At 34.0% G+C, this 22,572-nt stretch overlaps 1 long non-coding RNA gene across 1 annotated transcript in view; it reads left to right on the forward strand.

The window, feature by feature from the left end:
- Positions 1-19,882: 19,882 nt before the first annotated feature.
- The window catches only part of LOC306645832, a 296,125-nt gene continuing 293,435 nt past the window's right edge, over positions 19,883-22,572 (forward strand). The window contains exon 1 of the long non-coding RNA XR_013759740.1: positions 19,883-20,023. This is a non-coding gene — a long non-coding RNA (uncharacterized lncRNA). The remainder of the gene's footprint in view (positions 20,024-22,572) is intronic.

Genomic DNA, 22,572 nt, shown 5'->3' on the forward strand with positions numbered 1-22,572 from the left:
AATTGTGTTTATGTACATGCAAATTAATTTTAAGATTAACTGATGCTCCCAGAAGTCCAAATTTCCTTTGTATCAGTGTTAATTTTACATGAAGTTTTAAAGTAATATTTTAGATTATATATAAACCTTAGTCCTGTGAAATCAGAATGAAGTATGATATGTATTTAACATATTGTTTGTACAAGCTGAAATGGTCCTAGTAGTGGTTTAGCATCCTGGTTAGCTTTCAATCATTGTGACATTCACTGAGCCTATTCCCCTTCGTAAATTGTACCACCAAAGAAAGAAAATGGTTTCATTTCAAGGACAATTCAAATGCCTTAGAAACTAAAAGATTTCGTCTTGTCACATTATTGTGTGCCCTAAAATAAAATAAAGTTTCAGTTCCCTAGACTCTGATTGGCCTTATTTTCCATTATGTGTTGTCTCTCTCTTTAGAAGGAGTACCTTGTTTGATAACATTCCTCACCAATTACAGCACTCCTTTGTACTAAGGCATTGTTTCAGAAGGCCCCTGTTAAAATGCAAATATGCCATCTGGCAAGCCTTTACCCTCATTAGCTCACACCCTCACAGCAGTACATACTATGTATCATATTAGATATGGAAGAGACACTGAGCTGATGAACTCTGACTAAGAGAAGATGGTTGGAAAAATCCCACTAGAGGGTGTTTTGGGATATTGCCTAAGGGCAATGGAGCAGAAAGAGGAGAGTGAGATGGTTGACTGGGAGGACGGTGGTGGGGGTTGGGGGGGCATGGCAGGGATGGCAAAGATAACATTTCCTGATTTGGTATCCAAACTCTGGCTGTGATGGATTCACAGAGACATAGACAGCCAGAGGTGAAAGAGAAACATGTGATCAAACACCTTTAACTTACAGATGATAATCCAAGGCTGCAAATAGCTAATAATTCCTCCTCCAAGTGCCCTTAGCTAGATTCTCATCATTAGTTCTTGAAGCCCAGAGGGCCAGCACTTACCTGATGCCTTAGCACTTTACCATGTGCAAAGCTGCATAATTATTCATATGTAATTTCATGTGCATATTTAGTGAATTTGAATTTTACCAACAACATTGAAATCCCTAAAAGTTTCTATTGTGTCCTTTCCACAGCAGCAAGTAGAGTTAGGGTTGTCCTCGCTCTAGTCACTGATGTTCAGGGTCAGTCTCCCATCAAAAGTAGACAACACTGCCTGGGTGACTGTATTACAGTGGTTAGCAAAAATTTCTCCCGATTCATAATCCCAAACCCAAGTTCAGACCTGGAGAAAAATCTCCATGTTCTGTTCTAAACTTCTTCGATTTCTACACCTGTGATGGCAAATTGTCAAATTGGTGATGTAAGAGGGGAGCAGAGCTTATTTCTGAGGTTACTTTCCAGAGGTCTGTTCTGTAGGAGAGGCTTTATTCTGCAGGTTGATAGCAAATCTTTCCTACTAATATTGAGCAGAGCAGTGTGTTCATAACTGAGGAAAGGGTATGACTGAGGTTTAAGAGGAGCTATAGTTTGGTTGGTGTCTGAGAAGTTCCCAAGAATCCTTTGTGATTATGCTTGGTCCCCAGAGTAGTGCTGGTGGGAGGTGAAGGAACCCTTAGGAAGGGTGGGGCCTTCCTTGCTCCTGTGTGTGCTTCCACCTTTGTTTTTTGCCATAATGTGTTGCCACAGAGAATGGAGCCAGTGCTAAGCACCATACCCTTGAATCCTTCTTCATAGGTAGCTTGTGTCAGGTATTGTGTTACAGTGATGAAAAGCTGACTCATACATAGGGATAAATTATATTATTTCAGAAAGTACCTAAGAAACCTCTGAGATGTTAGCATGCTTTGTTCTAACAAGAAAAATTCAGGATTTTCCTCAAAAGTCACAATTTAAAAATTTAATTTCATTATCCAAACTGGGTTTAAAAAATAAATAGTTTATTTGTCATAATTGTAGACACATACTCTTCCCGTGGAAGATATATGAACTAAGAGAATAAATATTAAGAAAACTGTAACAGTTTCCTCAACTATAAGTCTTTATCCAGAAATATATTCTAAACCTCATGCTATGTTTCTATGCAGGAATGTTATATTGAATTCAGCAGTTCCACCATCCCCTTCTGAAGTCACCTCAGAGAACTACATTTCCCAAAATTCCATTCTTTTGTAATCCAGGATAGAATTTTATGAGAGGCACTGACAAGTAGTCAGAGTCCATTATTCTTTGAAGAAAGTACAGAGAGAGTCAAAAACACATAATTCAAAATGGCTTTCCAGTGGGCACTGAAGGACTACCCCACTTGGCTGCTGCCTGACTGAGATAATTGGTTAGAACTTCTCAGAGATTAGTGAGAATTTCAATAGCTCCTATAGAGAAGCTAAACCCTAAAGTATATCCTTCACACCTGGAATACCTAGAGTGCCTTCTGTTTCCTTGACTCCCTCAGCAGAGAGTTTCTTTTACTTTATTTCTATATATAGCTGTATTTTAGAATTCTGGTTTCATTAATTGATATTATAGTAAATGCACTCTTGTTAATGTTTTATTGATTGTGTGATATTTTACTTTATCCATTTTGTATTTCTTTATGATTCTCTAATATTTGACACAAGATTATCTATTTTTAATAGAAACAAACATGCTGAAGTTCACAAAAAGCAAGCCTAATTTTTATACTAGAATCATTTCTTAAGGCATTTATATAGATTACTGTTTTGGAGGATATTTTTGTTTTCTGTGGATTGTTTGTTTGTTGTTTTTGCTAAGAAAGATTGTACAGAATAAATTCTCATAAGCAATATTCACTTTCATTATTCTATCACTTCATTAATATTAAGTAATAATGTTAATTTTTGTCAGACCATGTATTCCGTACGTAGTTTTAGAAAACAGGCACATTTTGCACTTTGAACAATGTAGATGTTTGATGGATATCTGACAACAATATAATAGGAAATATTATATTTCAGCTTTTGCTGATGTTAGAAATGGATTTTAAAATTGATATAACATTCAGTTTACCCCCATGAGTTCCAAAAGGTAAGTAAAAATATTTTTCTCAAATGGAGAACTGAAATCTCCCATTGAATATTTCTGTTCCATAGCATATTGCTAAACACTCTCCGATTCTCAAGGCAATTGCAAGAATTTCAAGAAGAACATCCTGTTCTTTGGAGTTTTGGTAAAGAAAATGCATCCTGGAGTACCAGAGGCAGTTGGTAGCCAGTAAGGCAATAATGTCATGCATTCTCCCATTAGGTTATAAGATACAAGCCAGTCCAAATGCCACATATAAGTTTTAAGTAAAATATTCAGGCTTTCAGTCCTTTGAGAAGGAGTGTAAGACCTTGAGCATTAGTCTGGCACCCTAAATTAAAAGAAAAAAAATTGTGATTTTTCCTGTGGCCCTGATCCATTGCCTGTGAGAGCACAAAAGTTTAATGCCCTGGAAATAGTCAAGGTTCCTGGTGAGTCAGAGAGATTAAAGTCAAAGGAGAAACAGAGCTATAAGCCAGTATGGAAAAAGAGGCCCTTTAGAGATGTCTTAAGGATGGTTTCACAAATAAGCTAGAAATCTTCTAAGAAAATAAATGAACTAACAACAAAAAGAACAAAAAAATCAATAATAAACTTAGTTTTGCATTCAATACTGGTAAGACTTGTGAACCTTGAGCAATTGGAATGTAGAATCACAATAACAGGACACACAAGTCAACTAGAACCTATACATTTCTGAGTTGTAAAATTTCTATAACTTATTTTAAATATTTTACATAAAATTTCTGACATCACTTAGGCATTGAAAACAAAAACAATATTGCATAAAAATCATAAAATAAGGGGCTAGGGAGATAGATCAGTCGGTAGAGTGCTTGCCTTGTAAGCACAAGGCCCTGGGTTTGACCCCCAGCACCCCCAAATTAAAAAAAAAATCATAAAATAATAGAGCAGATTTTAATTAAATGTATGCTGGGGAAATTTACATTCTGTTAAATTTGTGTCTCTAAATAAAATACAAAATAGGCTTGGATAAAGAAACTGTGGTATATATATACAATGGAATATTACTCAGCCATAAAGAATGATAAAATTATGGCATTTGCAGGCAAATGGATGAAATTGGAGAATATCATGCTAAGTGAGATAAGCCAATCTCAAAAAAGTCAAAGGACGAATGATATCGTTAATAAGTGGAGGATGACACATAATGGGGGGGAGGGAAGGGTTAGAGTTAGGGTTAGAGTTAGGGTTAGGGAGGGGGGCAAGTATGGAGGAAGGAACTACTGTATAGAGGGTAAAGAGGGGTGGGAGGGGTGGGGGGAAGGGAAAAATAACAGAATGAATCAAACAACATTACTCTATGTAAATTTATGATTACACAAATGGTAATGCCTTTACGCCATGTACAAACAGAGAAACAACATGTATCCCATTTGTTTACAATAAAAAAAAAAAAAAAGGCTTGGGATGTGGCTCAATGGTTAAGTGTCCTTGAGTTCAATCCCTAATATCCCCCTACAAATTTTTTTAACTTCAATTACTTTTTAAAAGAAAAGTGGAAAATTATTTCCTTCTTCAATATTCTCATCCCTCTAATCTCACTTTCATTCAGTTTTAGTTTTGAGGTGTCTTTGAGTTTCCCATAAAATAATTAAAATTCCTCAGCAACTGGAACCTTCTTTTTGTTCCTCACTACCACCTGAGTTTTGTCCTGCTTTGCATCAAAGAGACTTTTGAATCTTTACCTTAGAAAAGAACGTCTTAGAATTTCCTTGTAATCACTCAAATCTTCTTATAAACAATTTATTTAAAATAATTTTTCATATTTATATTATACAGAAATACATCACTACCTAGAACAACAAGCTGCAAAGTCTTCAGAGTCCAGCCCAAAATGGAAATTCAACACTCCTTGTTAAATAATTACTAAAATTGTGAACAGCAACTGCAGGAGCCAAGGAGCCATGCATGGGCCCTTCTGCACCTAGAATCCTGTGTAGTTTCAGAGTTTGCACAGCATGGATTCAGCTGTGGCTATCACCTGTATGAGAATAAAAAAATGAAAAATAAAGTTAAAAGCCTTCAAATATGAAGGAAGTTAAAGGAAAAATTTAGTTGAAATTAAAATAAAAAATCAATTACCTAATGATCTGTGCTTTATAACAAACCCAGAAATCTCAGTGTGTACCACAGGTTGCCATTTCATAATGTTGGCCACTGTAGAATAGGATTTCTCAACCATAACATTATTGCCATTTGGATTAGATAATGTTTTGTCATGCAGCATGTTTAACAGTTTTCCTCCCCAGCTACCAGTCACCAAACTCTTGCCAATCAAACATATCAACATTGCAAACTCACTGAACCACTGTTTTATTTTTATTTTCTTCTTTATTTTTATTGCAGAAAATTTTATACTTATAGAAATGTAGGGAGAAAAGTATAATGAAACTTCATTTATCCATCATTCAGGTTCAACAATGATCATGTTTATTAGCCTTTCTTTTAGAGACTTCCTCATTTTAGATTTTCCAATTGAAGGGAATATATGGGAATGTTAGTTAAAAATTTAGATTCTCAGATTCTCATAGTATAGGTCTTGAACAGAACCCAGAAACATGCATTTATTATGGTCACTAGGTGACTCTGATGTAGGTAATCCAAATTTTACAACGCAGAAAAAATACCGATGTAGAGATGAATCCATGCAGATAGATCTCTACCATTGGTTAGAGCTTAATGATGGTTGGGAACTATTATCATATTTACTTAGGACAATACACACGTATGGCCTTTAGATTAATGTTCAAGTCTCCAATTCAATTTGCTTTGTAGACACAGACACAATCTGTTTTGCAATTAGGTAAGCTACCCATCTGGCAGTGAGAAAATTTGGAGGTTGTAAAATAAAACAGGTAAAGATTTTTCTTTGTCAGCAAGACTGCCTGAAAATAATGATCATCTAATGAAAGTACTATAGGATTGAGCACCTGTGATTCTTTCACAATGAACTGGAATGGATGGCCCCATGGAAAGGGTGCCTCATGTCAGATTACTAATAAGACCCCCCTATCTTTCCTGACTAAGCCTGATTAGTTAAATATTTTTGGAGCATAAACAAGGTCAAATATCTGAAGGCATTCTAAATAAATTCATCAAATTACTGAATATAGCACCTAGAGTTTAGAAATTAAGTTAATTTCCATGTGATAGACACAATTTTCTAATTTGCTGACAGATGTTTTGAATTTTGTGCTAGGATATGTTAAAAAAAATGAAGAGAAAATGAAAACAACAGGAAGCTCCTTTCATTTTGGATGTCCTCCCTACTTATCCTATAGGTCTATCAATCATATATATATGTGTGTGTGTGTCTGTGAGAGTGTATATGTATGTGAATGTGTGTGTGTATTTATTTATTTCTGTCTCGGGGACTCCATCCTTAGATTCTTCCTTCTGAGCTAATCCTTATGAACATCTTCAGGCAGGAAGATAGAGATAAAATGTTATTTGTCTCAATTAATGAATAAATATCAACAACTTTAGTACTAATTTTACTTCTTGCCCAGTGTCTCACAGTTTATTGACCAGCCAATCCCACCCACTCTTGTATTTAGCTATGGTTTCAAAGGAGCCCAATCCAAAGTCTCTGATAAAATCCTATTCTTATCTCACATTTACTTACAAGAAGGAAATATTTAAAACATGATCATTACAACCTTCCTTTGGAAAAAAAATGGTTCGTTTTTGTTATACTTAAAATTAGGATTCATATGACATAATTTTAAGAGCATGGAATATAGTTATTTGTTCTCATTCAGTCCCCAGTATTTACCCTTTCCCTCCCCCTTTCCCTTCCCCCTTCCCTTTCTTTTACTCTACTGATATTTCTTTCATTTATTTATGTACCTTTTAAATTAGTGTCTGTGGATATACATGATGGTGAGATTCAATGTGTTATATACATGTATGTACATAAGAAAGTTAGTTCAGATTCATTTCCACTGTCTTTCCCTGTCCCTTCCCTTCTCCCTCTTTTCATTTCCCTTCATCTTCTGCACTGATTTTTCTTCTATGATTTTTTATCCACCCATCTTATTTTAAATTAGCTTCTGCATATCAGAGATAATTTTTGACTTTTGACTTTTTGGGACTGACTTATTTCACTTAGCATGATAATCTCCAAATCCATCCATTTACCAGAAAATGCCATGTGCCATTCTTCTTTGTGGCTGAATAATACTCCGTTGTGTATGTATACTATATTTTCTTTTTCCAGTCATCTGTTTAAGGACACCTAGCTTGGCTATGTGAATTGTGTTGCTATAAACATTGATATGGTTGTTTCACTACCTTTGGATATATACCAAGGAGTGGACCAGCTGGGTCATATGGTGGTTCCATTCCTAGTTTTTGAGGAATATCCATATTGCTTTCCAGAGTAGTTGCACTACTTTTCAGTCCCACCAACAATATGTGAGTGTACCTTTTCTCCCCACATCCTTGCCAAAATTTATTGCTATTTGTATTCTTCATACTTGCCATTCTGACTGGAGTGAGATCAATGTACCTTTATGCATTTCCCTAATTACTTGAAATGTTGAACATTTTTCATGTATTTTTTGGCCATTTGTATTTTTTATTTTGAGAAGTATCTGTTTAATTTTTTTGCCTATTTATTGTTTGGATTACTTGTTTTTATGGTGTTAAGTGTTTTGAGTTCTTTACATACCTAGATATTAATGACCTATCTGAGGAGCATGTGGCAAAGATTTTCTTCCATTCTTTAGGCTCTCTCTTCTGCTCTTATTTTCTTTGCTGTGAAGAAAGTTTTAATTTGATGACACCCATTTATTGATTTTTTATTTTATTTCTTGAACTTCAGTAGTTTTATTAAGAAAGTCAGTTCCTGAGGTGACACACTGAAGTGTTGGGCCTACATCATCTTCTAGCAGTTGAAGGGTTTTTAATCTAATTCCTAGGTCTTTGATCCAATTTGAACTAAATTTTGTGCAGAGTGAGAGGGGTTAAATTTCATTCTATTACCTATGGATATCCTGTTTTCCCAGCACCATTTTTTAAAACGGCTACCTTTTCTCCAAAAGTTTTTGCTTCTTATTAGACAACTATATTTGTGTGAGTTTGTCTCTGTGTCTTCTCTTCTTTTCCATTGGTCTTCATGCCTGTGTTGGTGCCAGTACCATGCTGTTTTTTTGTTACTCTAGCTCTGTAGTATAATTTGAGGTTGGTATTGTGATGCCTTCTGCTTTGCTTTTCTTGCTAAGGATTGCTTTGGCTATTCAAGGTATCTTATTTTCTCAAATTAATTTCATAACTGCCATTTCTAGTTCTGTGAAGAATGTCATTAGAATTTTTGTAGGAATCAAATTGAATCTGTATTGTGCTTTGATAATATTAATTCTGCCTATTCAAGAACATGGGAGGTCTTTCCATTTTCTAAGGTCTTCTTCAATTTCTTTCTTTAGTGTTTTAAAGTTTATTATAGAGGTTATTCACCTCTTTTGTTATATTGATTTTTAAGTATTTTTATTATTAATGGGGTAATTTCCCTAATTTCTTTTTCAGCAGATTCATCATTGAAGTATAGGAATACAATTGATTTATAAGTTTTGATTTTGTATCCTGCTACTCTGCTAAATTCATTTATGAGCTCTAGAAGTGCTCTTGTGGAGGTTTTGGGATCTTCTAAATATATAATCATGTCATCAGCAAATGGATAATTTGAGTTCTTTTTTGTTTCCTATTCATATCATTTGAATTTCCTTCTGTTTTCTGATTGCTTTGGGCTTGAGTTTCAAGGACTATGTTGAATAAGACTGGTGAAAGTGGGCATCTTTTCTTATTCCTGCTTTTAGAGGAAACATTTTTAGTTTTTCTCCATTCAGTATAATGTTGGCTTTAGGTTTTTCATATATACATTTTATAATATTTAGGTAAGTTTCTTCTACTCCTAGTTTTTCTAGTGTTTTAAACATGAATGAATGTTGTACTTTGTCAAAAATTTTGTCTGCATCTATTGAGAAAATTATGTGGTTCTTGTCCTGAAGTCTATTTCTATAGTGAATTACATTATTATTTCCATATGTTGAATCAACCTTGCATCCCTGGGATGAAACTCACTTGATCACAGTGCACTGTCTTTTTAATATGTTTCTTGTATATTATTTGTCAATATTTTATCAAGAATTTTTGCATCTATGTTCATGAAGTATATTGGTCCGAAGTTTTTTTTTTTTTCCTTGATGTATCTTTTTCTGATCTGGATGATACTAGTTTCATAGAATGCATTTTGTAACATTTCCTTCTTTTATATTTCAGGGAATAATTTGAGGAAGATTGGGATTAGTTCTTCATTATAGGTCTGGATGGCTGAGAATTCATCCAGTCCTGGGGTTTTCTTTGTTGGGAGGCACTTGATAGTTGCTTTCAATTTCATTATTTGATATGATCTGTTCATGGTCTCTTAACATCTCTTCTTTATGTCAACTTTATTTTCAAGATCATATAATTTGTATTGAGGCCTGGAAATCTATCTTCAAAGTTGTCTAATCTATTGGTGTTGCTTTCCTTTGGATTGTTAGCTTGTTCCATTGGATCTTTCATTTCCAGAATTTCTACTGTTTCTTTTTCAGAATCTCTACTTATTGAAGTGATCTTTCACTTTCTTTACTTTCTCTCTGATTTCACTCCTTATATCTTCTTTTAGCTCATAGAATATTTGAACCATGAACTTCCTAAATTCTTACTCTGACATTTCCTCCACTGTGGTGTTGATGATGTGAATTGTTGAAACATGATGGGCTGTTTGGGATGATTGTTCCCTTCTTATTCATATTGTTTGTAGGTCTACCCATCTTTTGGTTTAGTTATCACTTCTTTAAGCAAAGAACTACTTTGTGAGCTTATTTTCTCTTAGAATCTGGACTGGGTGAATATAGAGATAATGATATTTAAGTCAATGTGTGACCTCAGCTGATCCCAATATCAGCACCACTTTTAGAGATGCCATTGAACTCTATTTATTATAATTACTTCAGAGCCAAGCCTCATTCTATTCAACCTTTCAGGAGACAAAAAGTTGTTGTTATTGTTCTCCATGTTTCCTCAAATCCAGGTATAAACTTGTAATAAAATTCTAAATTGGTCAAAACTTAGTTATTAAATTTAGTAATCTTCATGAGGACTAGAGTAGGGAGAAATAAAGATTGGGCAAAAGAAGAGGGGAAAGAGAGAGAAAGAAAAGATATAAAAGAATAAGTCACACTAAGGTAAAAAGGAGAAAAAGGTAAATGGTGGATATTTGAGGTAGTAGCAGATAATGCAAGAGGATGAATACGGGGTAAGAGGAGAAAATATAAACCAGAGCTAGGAAAACAAAGATAGGAATATTGATTCCAATTAATACTTTAAAGCCATTAGATGAATACATTCAAATGAGTTGAAGGTACAATGTTGGCTATTGGGTTAACAATGATTGTTCAAGTTGGAGTTATTTATTTGATCAAAATTGATATTAGAGTTCTTTATTTTAAACCATGTTAAGGTGAAGAAAATTCTTGTTGAATCTTGGTTTTGGATTTCATCAGGGTTTGAATATTAAGTATGTTCATCAGTCTTTGGTTATGGATCTCTCCAGAGCTACAACGGCACAGGAGACAATTACTCAGTTGCTATGAACTTCCCACCAGCTGGTTCTGGTTTGCCTGCTCAGGGACCTCCAACTAACTGCTTGGAAGGTGTAGTTTTGTGAGTTGGTTGTTTCTTTTGTGTGCAGGAGTTCAGGATGCAGGTTCAGGAGTTTCCTTGTGACTGCTGTGGGTCACAGTGTACCTGCTTCCCTCTTCAGGATACTTTTCATGGAAGTGAAGATTCTGATGGCTGCCTCTAAGTGCAGGAACTCCAGTTGTGGTTTTTTGCAGGTCTTCTATGGTGCCCAAGTATTCTCCCAGCTCACACTGCTCTCTGAGGTGTGGTAGTGAATGGGCTCAGACACTTCACCTAGGCTCTAGTTTTCAGGGTCCCAGGTTGTGAATGGCGAGCATTGATTCCCTCTGTTTACTGTGTCTGATCTAAGGTCCCACCAGTATCCAAACAATGCCCTTTCACTTACCAGTTGTGATCATGGCTCAGGCTGGGAGTCAGTAAAGGCTCAGAGCAGCATTTTCCTACTATGTAAATTCTGGCAATTTTCTGCCTTAACTAATCTCCCTCTGGATATATTTGCAGGTAACTTCAGCATACATTTTCTGGGGTATTCAGGGAACTTAGTCTACCAACCTATGTCTGAAGTTGCTACCATCATTGGGTCTCTATATCACTGGATATTCAGGTAGCTTCCCTCTCGTGTGACCACATGATACCAGAGACAATCCCTAGGCTTCCCAAGGTGCCTCCCCAAAATGTCAGTGGTCCAGTCCTGCTGAAACCACTTTCTTCTGCTCAGGACCAAAGCCGCTTCATTGCTGTCTCTGTCAAAGTCCAGGAAAAGCTTCCCTGAGCTTTCTGCCCTTGCCTGAGTCATGCAAGTTGAGAGCACAGTTAGGTGCACTTCTTGGCAACTGGTCCAACCACACAGCTTCCTTTGTTCCTGGTGAGGGGGAGGAAATTGAGGCTTCAGTGTTTTCGACCAGTAGTGATCCTTCTAGAAGTCATTTCTGCATGGATTCTTAAGAGGTCCCACTGCAGGAAGCTTCCCTCTGGTTTAATTTGCAGCTGTCTGGGCATGGGAAGATTCCCCGTTGACTTATGGGGTGTGGTTGACTGAGAGCTCCACAGGTGACAGCAGACCCACAACCGTTTTCTTTCCACGATTTGGTTTTAAGATGTTTTCTTTGTTTTAAGGACCATGCTCTGACCATCACACTTTACATTTTGTCTGTCTTTCCAAACATTTTTAAGTGGGTGAGCTTAAGAGATTTTCCATGACCCCCTGCTTTGTGGCCCTCCTCCCTTCTCATACCCTGGTTGAGGTTCAGGGTTAGGGTGCTCTCTGCACTTAGTCTCTACTCAAGTCTCCCCATGTCTCAGACTTGTAATATTGAGTCTTATAGCATTTATTTTGTCACCCACCTCTCAGTTCTGACTTTCCTATGCTGTCTCCTTTCCGGGTTGTGAGATCTGGACTTGTTACCTATCTCCTTTCCGCCATCTTCCCCCAGGGTTCTAATATCTACAATCTTTGTTTTAAGTAGTCTTTTGAAAGGAGATAGGTTGTAAAGAAAGATGAAGATCAGTTGAAAAGAACAAGTAAAAAGCAAAGGTATAACATTATCGTGCTCATCTCATTAAAGAATTGCTGCATCTTTCAAAGTATTTATCTTGAAAAAAAAATCTGTTTTGTTTTCACAATTAGCAATACCTTTGTACACATCAGTCACTGTCAAATGGTATATATATATTTTTTGTTTGTTTCTTTCTTTCAAGGTATCCACATATTCATTTTCACAATTAGCAATACCTTTACACACATCAGTCACTGTCAAATGGTATATGTATATAGACATTTGGTTTCTTTCAAGGTATCCATATATCATTAGGGCTCATTTTCATAGAAGCCATTAATGTTGCATATTGAATGAAGTTCTTCCAGAGGAAAAAGCAATCTATATAGATAGATATTTATAGCACATAAGGCAAAACATTTTGGGTATAAGGAGGTTTAATTCGAGCCCAAAATATTTGTTGTTTTTTTCTTGCAGTTAATTAATATACTGAAGAGTCCTAATTATGAGTTAAATTATTTTTTAAAGCCAACTCCAAGTTAGTCTTAATCAGAAGATTTTAGTAAAGTTCCTCTCATGGGATTTGAAATACCCATACTACCCAGAATCAATAAAATTGTGCAGGGCAATCTCTGAATATGTATGTGCATAAACATGGTTTTTATGAGCATACATTTCAACTTCCTACACTTCAGTAGAACAGTAAAGAATTGAAAGTCATGCCCAAAGTGTAAAAAAATGTAGATTTTTGGATGTTGCGAGACTATCTTAATGTGGATAAATTCTTCAAAACATGCTTCATATTGTCACGGGTGGGACTTAATACTTAAACTTACTTAAAACTCTTCTGGAATATAGATAGAATTTTAAAAGTTTGAGCAAGTATTTGTACTTGGATTAACTTTGAAATAGGCCCATTCTGACCACAAATATACATCCCACAGAAGCCTGAGAAAACAGTGCAGAAGTCTGAATGGGGGAGGAATTGCTTATCTCTGTAGTAGGTTGGATGAATCATTCTCAAGGATTCTCATGGCTCTGGGTGTTAGAAACACAGCTTTCCAACTCTTTACTTATGAAGGCTGAAGTGAATTGTTTTCTTGGAGCTTCAGATTTTTGCACATTCAAAACTCTGGGTCACAGTGCCCTACTGTTGAATGCTTCTTGGTATGTGATCCATATTTCTGATTTTTTGAGTTTCAAAAAAGATTCTAACCTATACTATGCTGTATTCTCAGGAGGTCTTAATAAAATAATACATACTTTATGCAACTAATATTTTTAAGGTTCAATTTTTCTATCACATTAATGAGTCTCTTTTAAAAAGTTTGTGAAATCTCTCTTTATAAATATTTATCTTATTTTGCTCTCAAAATAACTCCATGAGGAGAATGACAGTCATTATTTCCATTTTGCATATGGTGAAATTTTGTCTTATGGCATTTCCCTAATAAAACACTCAGTAAATGATAAGGAATTGACTTTGTCTAAATCAGTGGATTCTGGATCAGTGAAATTTTCCCAACTCCAAACTAACTCTCTGCACCATTTAATCTCAGGAAACAGGAAACAGGGCACACCTGACAGCTTTTGTGATTAATAAGGAACTTCATAGTCACTCAGAAAGCTAGGGTAGAAAGGATGGACTTGGAAACAGGGCAATTAGTGATTGATTTTGGAGCAAAATGGGATGTGAAAACAAAGAAAGCGACTCTTGGATGCATCCACAAGCCAAGGAAGTGACTTCTGACAGCCAGGAGAAGCTGAGAAAGGCAAGGAATAGATTCTCCTGAACACTTCAGAGAAAGTGTAGCCTTGTTTGAACTTTGATTTTTATCTCAGTGAAACTGTGAAAGGATTTATGTTGTTTTAAGGCACAAGGTTTCAGTGGTCACATGAAACTAATACAGATTTTGGTACTGAGAAGTGGGTTACTTCTGTAACAAACATGTAGAAGTGGTTTTAGAACAATAATACTAGAAGCTGAGAACATTTTGTACTACATGATAGAAAATTCTACAGATAAAGATAGTGAAGACTCATGGTGAGGTACAGGGCACAGTAGAAAGCCTATTATTGTGTCAAAGATCTTATATATATATTATATTTATCTATCTATCTATCTATATCTCTATATATAATATATATTATATTTATCTATATATATCTACACACACATACATATATATATATAATCATAAACAGAACAATAGTAGAAATATAAACATTAAAAGCACTTTTGGTGAGGACTTGGAAGGAAATGAGGAACATGGTATTGGAAACTAAAAGAAACACAAAGTTTGTCTTTGGAAACTAAAAGAAAGACAATCTTAGCTGAATTATATTCTATAGTTGTATAGAAATCAGAATTTATAAGCAGTGAACTTAGATATTTAGCTGAGCTTTCAAAGCAAAGTGTTAGAGGTACATACTGGTATATCCTTGGTGATTATAATAAAATGTGAGAAGAAAGATAAATTAAGAAAAGACTATGAAATATAAAGAAATAAAGACTTGCTGATTTGGGAAATTCTCAACCTACGCAGATTATAAAAGATAACAAAATCAAAAGATTCACTGGTAGGAATTAAGATCCTGTCCATTGGTAAAGTTCAACATTAATATTTATTAATTCAATGCCTGGCCTAAATGTATAATGTTTTTCTATGTATTTTGGCTTTATATATTGGCTTTATATATTCCTTGAGAATTAGTTGTTGATAAAGTTTTATTTTAGAAGTTTTAGATTTATGGAAAAAAATTAGTACCAAGAATTCTCATATACACCCCATACCCAGTTTCCTTTATTGTTAACATTTTATTGTATTATGGTACTTTTATCACAATTAATGAATATAGATTCATTATTATCAAATAATTTCTATGCTTTTTCAGATTTCCTTCATTTTGACCCATTGTCCTTATCTGCCCTATGATCTCATCCTGGATGCCACACTACTGTTTAGTCATAAAGTCTCCTGAGACTCCTTGAAACTTTTACAGTTCATCACATTTTTCTTCATTTTTAATTGCCCCGATAGTTTTGAGGATTCCTGGTCAGTAATCAATAAAATATATCCAAATTGGGGTTTGTTTCTTTTTAAAAAAAATATAATGAATTAGGAGTATGGGTTTTAGGAAGACCACAGCAATAATGTGCCCTTTCCATCATGTCAGATCAAGGGTATATGCTATTAAAATGACTTATCACTATCGACGTTGAACTTGACCACTGGGATGAGATAATGTTTGTCATAGTACTATGCTGGGAAGTTATTCTTTCCATCCTTCTCCTTCATGTTATACTCTTTAGAAGGAAATCACTAGGCACAGCCAGGACATAAGGTAGGACTTACGTTCCACTGTCTTGAGGACTGTGTATCTATGTGGATTATCTGAAAGATCTGTCTCTTCCTGTTAATTTTTTAAATGAAATTTATTTATTTTTTATATCAGCATATCAGCAGGAGCTCATGGATATTTATTTTATACTTTAGGTTATCATTCAAAACATTGCCATCTAATTTTTTTTACTGACAAAATTTGGCTATCAAGTGTACTTTCCATTGGCTCCTGTGTTCCTTTGACCAAGCAAAATTGATGTTACTTTTTAAAATATGGTCTTACTTTTTAGCACTATGCTATGTTTCAAGCTCATCCTATAATGTTCTGGAATAGCTTTTGGATGAGCTGTTTCTCTCTCTAAGAAACACTAATTCCTTTTATTGCAGAGCATATTAGAGATGAAGACCTGAGTGCCAGGTGTGCTTAGAGCTATAGAGGTGTCACTGTTCCTAGGTCCTCCCAGCTGATAGATCAAGAGAATATATATACAAGCACATTCATTTGGTAGGGTTACTCTAAGAAAGTACCACAGACAGATGCCTTAAACAAAGTAGATTTATTTTCTCACAGTTTGGGAGATCAGACTTTCAAGTTTTGTTTGCAGTAAGTTTCTTTTCTTGGCTTGTAGACAACTAACTTCTTGCTGTGTTCTCAAATGGACTTTCCTGTAAGAGGGGTAGGGGAATCCTATTCTAATAAGGAAACTTGTTCTACCATCTGTTGGATTAAGGTCTAGCCTATGACCTCATTTAAACTTTATCTCCTTAGAGTAACTATATCTAAATACAGTTACATTTAGAGATTAGGGGCCCATCATAATTCAGTCCAGACCATACATGACTCTCTTTTGGTGATTCAAGTAGATTTAAGGATTCTATTTAAGGATTCTATTTCAGGGGCAATGATTCCCCTGTAATTTCTACAAACTACTATCACAAGTGTGTAGGTAAGAATGTGTTTACTCAGTAAGAAGTGACAAAAATCTCTTCCAAAGTGGTTGCGCCATTATGTATTTCTACTAGCAATGGATGAATGTTCTTTCTCTATATTCTCACAAGCATTTGTTTATTTCCACATTTTTTTTTAGGATGGGGGATGATTTTAAATATTTTATTAGAGATATGGTGATGTCTGTCTCCTTGTTTTAATTTGCATTTCCCTGTTGACAAATGATGTTGGTCACCTTTTATTTATGTGTTTGCCATCTGTATGTTTTGGTGATATTCTGTTTAAATATCTTCTTAATTTTTAACATTGTATTAAGTGTTTTCTATTATACATCTTTAAATTAGTTCAAAATATATTTGAATTTCTCTCATTTTTTTGTGTTATTTATATACGGGTTGTTAATTTCTAAATATTTGGGTTTTTTTTCCAGCTCTTTTTTTTTGTTTGTTTGTTTCTGGCTTTTAATTAAATCCACTGTAGTCTCAGAACACACTATATGTAGTTTTTTTTTTTAAGTTTCAAGTGAACTGGCTAATAATGAGTATTCTCCTTTCTTTAGAGGCGTACTTTGTAGGCAGCAATTAGATCAAGTTCATTGGCATTGTTTTGGTATGTCTCTTTTGTCAATTGCTGATAGGCAGGTTTTATACTCTCTTACCATTAAGTGGATTTGTCTATTTCTCCTTCCATTTATAGGGGATTTTTGCCTGATACATTTTGCTATGTGATTGTTATATGCTTCTTATTGGAAGATAATAATTGTTATTCTTCTTGCATAACTGATCTTTTTATACTTATATTCTTTCTTTTTATCCTTAATATTCATTGGTATAAACTATACTTAGTCTGGTATTAACTTTGCTATTCTTTCACTTGTTAAATTATACGTGTGTGTGTGTGTGTGTGTAAAATCTTTGTTACTCTTTTGTACTTATTTTAATTACTTTTTTAAAGTCATTTTCATTCTCTGGTTTTATTTGAATATTTCATGTTTTCATTTTATTTCTTTTCTTACCATATTGCTTAATTTTTTCTAATAAGTATTTGTTGCCACAGAATTTACAATATGTCTTTATCTATATCTGTATGTCTATATAAATAAGTGCATCTTACAAGAAAATTAGTATCTATGGAGATGTACATGTGGGCATGCAGAAAGGTAATTTTATACAGAAATACACTTGCTCTTTCTTATAGGTTAGGCTGATGCTCTGGATCCACATAAATCTGGTTAACTCTACTTTTTATAATTCCTATCCACAAAGGAATGAAAATGTGGTATGTTTATAACTGTATATTATGTGTTATCAACAGATTGAGGACTTCTATTTTTGAGTTAGGTGCAAATGAAATACAAATGTTTCTCTTACAATTTTAACCACTAAATGTTTAAAAATGTTTCAAGGGATAATGCCTGAATATAAACCCTATTTTTCCCCAATAGCCCACACACTTGCTGGGCATTTTGGGATATGTTCACATCAACCCTGGCCCTGCCACCTTTTTCATATTGTTGACTGAGTCAGAACAGTGGATTTTATTAACATTCTTGGAAACCATTTCTTCCTCAGGGGTCTAGCAATAACATCAAAATACATGGCGCTATCATCACATCACATAAGAATTTTCTGCTAAATCAAAATGAGTATTTCTGCAACTTGTTTTCCCCTTATCCTACTTCTAAAAATGCACATGAACATCATGAAAACTACTAAACAAAAAAAAAATGTGAAGACATATTTGGTTAAATGAAATGGATTAATAGGATAAGTTAAAATATCAATTTTCAGATTAAAAATGAATACAATTATAAAAAATTGATATAATGTTTTCTCATAGACAAAGTTTATTTTAATATGAACCAAAAGTAGTGGCAAGTTAGAAATTTTTTAAAGGCTGCCATTCCTTTTCAGAAGCTAGCCTGTAACTAATATATCCTGTAACATCAGATAACACCCTAGCTGAGTTTGTTAGGCAATATTTTGTCATGCTATTGAAAAGGCAAGAAATAACTTCTGTCTTGTGTCCAAGTGTGGATAATTGTTTATATATATTTTATTTTTATTTTTCCAAGGAATAGACCTGACTCTTCACTTGTTAAATATTTTCACTTACCATCTATTCTTTGTTTTTTTTTTTTTTTTTTTTTTTTTTTTTTTTTTTTTTTTGTGTGTGTGTGTGTGTGTATGTGTGTGTTAGTGTGGATTGAACCCGAGGCCTTGTACATCCCAGGCAAGTATTCTGCCAGTGGGATACCCCAAGTCCTTACTTTTAAATCTTAATACATCTGTTCTGATAGTATTGGGGAGAGATGCCTCATACAAAAATTGTTTGGGGATAGACTGAACAGTTAGGCCATTGTTAAACTGTATTTGGAATATATATTTAAGGGTGGGAGCTTATGTTGTCATAAAATAGAATTACATTGAAATGGATCTGAACCCCTAAACCACTAAGATAACTGTACTGCTTATAGTTAACTCATTAGATACTATTCTCTATAAAAAAGCTTTCCACTATAAATGACTTTATGAGTTTTTTATTATAAAATTAGGAAGTTTGCACTAAGAGTTAATGCAAATATACAGAAAGTCAGTTTCACATTCTAACATTTTTTTGAAGATTTAGTAAATTTGATACTTTTCTGTTAGTCTATATAAATCATCTTTCTTTCTTTTGAAATGAAAATTGGTTTAGTGGTTCTTAGTGACATTACCATTAAAGACTCATTTATAAAAGGTACAATTTAGATTTTTTCTATTTTGATTCTTTGCCAATTGCAATACTCCTAATAACAAAATATTACTAGACATTTTTTTCTTGAGGTTTGAAAGATGAATGATCTTAAAATTTTTTAAAAATATAATGATTCAGAATTTCTATTAGACTTCAAATAGTCTGAGTTTGCTGTGGCTTTTCTCCATAAGCATAAGGTTTTGCCCTATGTGGTCAAATGTGAAGTCAATCCAGTCTTTCTAGCCAGAATTCCCCTGTTGACAATTAATCAGCTGAGTGTATTCCCGAAATATCACTTTACTTATCTCCTGATGCTCTGAGTGAATCATAGCTACATACAGGAAGCAGCAGCACACTTCACTAATAGGACCAAATGACTAAAATAATGGTACAAACCTAAGATTGCATCTAATTGAATTAAAAATTCGTTAGAGTATGGTTTTCCAAATGTCAGTACATGAACTATCATTGCCTTTTCCCATGTCCTCCCATTTTCTTCATTTTCCCAAGGAAAATAACTGGTGATGTTTATGATTCTATTCCTGACCCCACCATCAATATTTTTATACTTTAAAGTTCAATTTTAATTTAAGAATAACAGCAATATTCTAGTGATAGGCAAAACCAAATCTTGTACTTGATTTAATCCTGGTGAGTAAAAGAAAACATGAGTGGATCAGCACATTATATTATTACCGTTATTGAACTGTACAGTGTCATAGTTTGAAGCAACTAAAAATTAGACCTGCCAAGCTCCATTCAGGGTGAGCTGCTCTCAGAGCAAATAGCAATATTTTTCTCTCTGGATCAATGCTAATTTCTGAAATAATCAGGATAGTTATAAACTGGAATTGAGTGGTATTTATTTTCAAGGGTGTTTTTTGTAATGAAAATTTGTTATACAAACATAGAGAATGCAGAAAAAAATCAAAACAGTTTTTAGACACTTAATTCCTAGGTATAATTTCCTGTGTGGTTTTACAATGTTGATGAAAATATGGTCTCTTTTCCTGAAGTTTGTCAACTTGTTATTGGCACTTGCCAGTAAATCAAATACTAATGGTGAGAAAAATAAGAGATATGCTATTTAATTTTGGCATATATATATAACTGTAATTTACCAAGATTTTATATTTGGAAAATAAATAAAACATTTCTTTCCTTTTTTCCCTAATTTTATAACATAAACACACATACATTATTTGATATTGCAATCTTGTTGATATATAGAAAAATATTTTTCTAAATGTTTGCAGCACATTTAACCTCTACATGTAATACTATTTCAACAATATTTGGGGAGCAGAATATATTCAATTAGTAGACCCTTAAAAGTATTCCATGTGAAAGATGCAGACTTAATATAATTTGCTTTTTTCTTTTCCTTCCCTACCACCAATATATCTCATCAGAAGGAAACCTAATATATTGAATGATATTACCAGATTCATTTCCTGAAAAAGACTGTACAGAATTACAAATTGCATAGTATTGAAAATAGTAATTGCAGTGTTGTTTATTTCTAGAACCTCTCTCAAAGTTATATATCACATAGAACTTTAATAAAATGTGACATGATACCATGATATTGCTGCAAACAATTTTCTTCATGTGATATGAAAAAGATCTCAGGATTAAGGACCCGTATTTTTCACCCTCATGGGCAAAAGTTACAAGGCAGCAGAAAAAAAGAAATAAAAGTAGATAAAAAGTTAAGCTTCACAGTTTAGTGTTTAAAATGCATTGACGCAGCAAAGATTATTTTCAGGAAAATGAGAATAAGTGTGCGTGAAAATGATTTCATTTGAAAACCAGTCATATAGCAATTCTAATGAGGTGGAGTTTAGGAATGCACAGTCCTCACATTTCATTTAAAGCATCAGTAAATTAGCTCTGGTGGATATAATAATATATATTTGTTTAATGTTACTGCATTTGGAGTGAAACTGTACTAACTTATCTATAAATAAGTATTTGTATTTGCTGTGGTAATAACTAAAATTATTGATAATAATGATAATTGATACTAAAGCCTCTCAGCCCTTTTTAAAAAATATTCCCTCCTTTAATTCTTGATAAGTCTAGGTGATATTAATTTCTCTCCATTATGATTATGAGGAAATAAGACATAGAAAGATTGTGCAACTTGTTGAATATCCTATTTCCTTCTTCCCCAAATAAGAAATATGGCTGCTTTTTACTTTCCATGGCCCTGTTTTGAGGTATAGACTATATAAACTTGATAACAGTTCAAAGAGTCCATTGATATTTCAGGGTTTTGATACCAATATACAGGTGGTGTCATCATGTAGATTTGCCATGGACATATTGTACATCTAATACCGGAAACTCCAAGATAATAAATTTTGATCATGTCCTCAATATCAGGTCATTTGCTTCCTCCTCTCCCTTGTAGTTCCCACTTTTTCTTCCTGATGTATAGATTTTCTATTCATGATTCTCCCCATCTTCTATCTCTTTATGACTTGCTTCAGTATCACCTTGGTATAAGAGCTTCTTGAATTGATTCACTAACCTCAGGTAATTACCTTTCTTTCTTTTGCTATTGTTTGAGGTACATGTGTACATGTACATACATGTACATACAATATTTCCATATTTTGCTTTCCTGATAGACTTTGAGATTGTGTAGAACAGTCATGAAATCTTTTCATTTTAATCCTAGGAACAGCATTCTAACTGGTGGGAGGTAAGTGCTCAATGTGTATTTGTTGAATGAGTAAATAAATTATTGAATTCATTGGCTGTAATGCTTTGATGCAGATAGAAGGTTGCTTTTCCCCACGAAATTTCACAAATGTGCAAGTGAAATATACGTTATATATTATAGTATAACTGTGTTACAAATTGGGTATAAAGTCTCAGACAGAAAGAAAATAAAAATATACTGTTCTACGTTTACATATAAGTCAATGTTGACCATTCCTTCCCACCACTTCCCTTCCCATTCTCCTATGCAAAGAGCGGAGTGATGTTTTGTGATTTCAGTTTTCAGGAGGGTCTTCATCCCAAGTCCGACTTCTTGGAAAGCTCTGCCTCTTCCCTGTGGCTGCATTTCCTCTCAGAATATCTGAGGTGGAGCCTCTGGACTCACTGTCCTAAGGTGCTGCAAGTTCAGCTCCTGACATGACCCAAGAACAATTCTTCTGTCTCCTACTGTTATAATTAGGATTGGAAATCTACTTGTTTATCTTTCACTTTTTTTTCTTTATGAATTTATACTGAAAATTCACTGTTGGCTGAAGAAAAAGCTTTGTGAATTTTTAAAACCAATTTTGACTTCAAATAATAA

This window comes from Sciurus vulgaris, assembly GCF_902686455.1.
Source record: "Sciurus vulgaris genome assembly, chromosome: 15".
In the NCBI taxonomy this organism is placed as follows: Eukaryota; Metazoa; Chordata; class Mammalia; order Rodentia; family Sciuridae; genus Sciurus; species Sciurus vulgaris.